Source organism: Trachurus japonicus, chromosome 17, assembly GCF_045865225.1.
Source record: "Trachurus japonicus isolate A0001 chromosome 17, Traja_1.0".
Lineage (NCBI taxonomy): Eukaryota > Metazoa > Chordata > Actinopteri > Carangiformes > Carangidae > Trachurus > Trachurus japonicus.
The window spans coordinates 24668951-24672086 of NC_140923.1; the positions used below are offsets into that span (position 1 = coordinate 24668951).

The following is a 3136-nucleotide window of genomic DNA, read 5'->3' on the forward strand; positions in this document are numbered from 1 at the left end:
CACAGTCTTTTCAGCCTAACCACTGGCCCCTTCTTCTTTTTTGGGGACAAAAGTTTTCCTTTGAGCCTCTTTGCAGTGGTTTGAGACACCCTCTTCCTCGGGGACTTGTCCTTTGGAATAGAGAGAGAGCATACAATGAGCTGTTTGAATTTTGACTGTTTACTAATCAACAAACCATGTTGGGTGCTTTACCTGAATCTTGCCAGGGCTTTTTTCGGAGGGTCCAGCATCGGGGCCAGGGCTGGTGGAGGCTCCAGGGGTGGTGGAGGGTGCCGCTGCACCCTCCACAGATGGGGAGCTGCTCTCGTCTACCGCCAAGCAGATTAAGAGCTCTCTCACCTCCCTCGCTCTCCCCAGGGTCTTGTGGAGCACATAAAAACGCTCCTGCGTGGCCGCCGAGTGACACATGAACTCGGATATGTTCTTCCTGGTCTCAGGATTTTTGTTTGTTTCAAAGTTCTACAAAAGAACAAGTATTCAGTCCCTCCAGGAATTCGCGATTGTGCTATCGCAACAATTAACACAAATTCAGCCAATCCCCGCAAATTTTGGCGATCTTGCAATTTTGTACAATCACCGCAACTTTTCCGCAAATTAGACCAATTGTCGGTGCTTTCCGCGAGTTACACAGCAGAGAGTGCAAGTCTGGACGGAAAGGTGGTTGAAAGTGAGGAAAGGAAAGGAACACAAGCTGAGTTGAACGTGTTGAGTGTGTGAGTTGTCCTGGTTGACCACCCGAGGCTGTGTCAACCCCGCAGCACTCGCCGAGGGGAGTGAGTGCGCCACTGCAGGGCCGGAGCAGAGCAGCCGGCGGCCAGGTGCCCCTTCCCCCATCCTAAGGCCTTGGCCCTGGACTTGAGTAGCCACCCTCCCCCTTTTTATTCAAAGACTGGACTGTTTTAATGGCATTTTAAAACAGTTCTTTTACCACGATTTTTAAACAGACATTTTAATTAAAAGTAAAACAACTTTCAACTCTATGTAATTTTCCTGTGCCTTTCTTAACAAGTGGAAAATTGCTGGTATACCTCACATTATTTTGTGACATTTAAAATTTTCAATTTTCCTTTGATTTTTAATTATTCAGAACAAAACTGCAACTTTTTTTTTTTTTGCAACTTTCGCTGTCTCCCGCAATTTAACCGCAACAAAAGCACTTAAAACATCGCAACATGCACCGCAATTTTTTCAAAATGTGGCCGCAAAATCAGGCATTTTAGGCCGCAACAATCACAAAAAAAAGCCTGCGAAATCCTGGAGGGACTGAGTATTGCTTTGTTGAGAATGAGTTGAATTTGCCATGTGAAAATCAAGTGTCAGGTGTCTGTATTACTCACGTAGGTCGACACGGCCGTCCTGAAGTCGAGCAGGTTTGGGGTCCCGGCCAGCCCCATCTCTGCCCACGCCTTCCTCACATAGCGGACTAAGTCCTTGGCCTCCCCTCTTCCAAATGAGCTGAAAAAGTAGGGGTTGGTGGCCACACACCTGGCCCTCAGTTTCAGCCACCTTTGGCACCAACCCATCTCATCCGCCGTGAGGTATACCTGGGCATTCGTGTACTTGCGGGCCGTCTTGTGGTCTAGCACCTGCAAAAGACCGAGAAGACAAAAAGCAAAGACAGCAGTCAATGAGGTTAATGTATTCATGCATATTCTAACCTGAATTTCAGAGTGTTCACAACATTTGTGCATTACGTTGATGAGGTAGCCGCTGGCATCTTCCCCGATGGCCTCTTGGACATTTTTGACAGTCATCTTTGTGAGCACCCCGGACCGGTGTCCATATATTGATGACAGGTATGCCCCAAGGTAACCAAAAAACCTCTATCTTGTCTGTGGGTGCTTAGGCGGTGCCTTCGCCATGTCATCTGAAATGAGAGCCAAAGAGAGAAGACAGTAATGATAGAGAATCTTTCTCTCTTTGTCATTTTTTAGCTGGTGAATCACGTGGAGGTGTTTGGACACCAGCTTTAAAGATTTTTGGCAAATTGGGCAGTTGCCCCGCAATTTAGGCTTGGTCATCTATGAAGATAAAGACGGAACAGGAAAAAAAAACTTCAACAATGAATAAACTGTGTGTGTGTGTGTGTGTGTGTTTATGTATACTGCCTTTATAGCCTTTGTTGTCAAATAATGCTTTGAGTAGATTTGGTGTCCAACTTACAGTGTTATTTATTTTAGCTTGCCATAAAGTTATAGTTTGCAGGTGTTGCAGGTTACAATTAGGCCTATTATTATCACATAATATTAGTGAAACATTTCTTTGCTGAAATGGATGATTAATTATTGGTAAACAGAGAAGAAACACTAGTGACACTAACATCTCTGCCTCTCTCTCTTTCTCTGTGTTTAGCCAAGCCATGCTGTTGAAATGGGAGTGGAGGAGACAGTTGTAGACTATTTTAGTCGCCCTTCTTCCACACAGAGGGATGATTTTTTTAAGTTTCATCCTCAACAGGAGTCCACAAACCCTGTCGTCCAGAGGCTCTTTGTTAGAACAGACGGCATGGCATGGAAATGGCTGACTTATTGTGATCAACGTCATGCTTTATTTTGTTTTTGTTTGTTTGCCTTGCTTTTAGCAAGCCCAATGATCCAAGTGCTTTCATTAGAGGCATGACAGACTGGAGGCATGTGCACCAAAGAGTAGAGGAGCATGAGAGAGGCATGACACATAGACAGTGTGCTGAGGCATATTTTTTAAACTGCTCCAGAGCAAGCATTGGTCACCTTCTTGAGGGAAGACAGCTGACAGGACACCGTGAGCAGGTTAAGAAGAGACGTCATGTGTTGGAACGTGTAGTGGAGGTTGTCAAAGTCATAGGAAAGAGAGGCTTGAGCTACAGGCACGAGCACAATGAACCTGCGTACACCTTGGACGTCGACAGTCTCGACCATGGCAATTTCTTAGAGCTAATTATATTGTTGGGGAAATATGATGTGTGCTTAAAAGAGCACCTCAGCAGTGTAATTGAAAAAAGCAAGCAGAGCCATGCTTCAGGCACACAAGGCAGAGGTTCGCTGGTAACTCTCCTGTCAAAGACAACTGTAAATGCTGTAATTGATGCTATCAAGCATTTAATTAAAGAGAACTTCTCTGCAGAAATTAAGAAAGCAGGATTTTTTTCCGTGCAACT

The 3136-nt window shown here is 45.1% G+C and overlaps 1 pseudogene; it reads right to left on the minus strand.

Annotated features, from left to right (window-relative positions):
- Positions 1-15: 15 nt before the first annotated feature.
- Positions 16-2897, minus strand: LOC146970647 (uncharacterized; annotated as a pseudogene).
- Between the last annotated feature and the right edge of the window lie 239 nt (positions 2898-3136).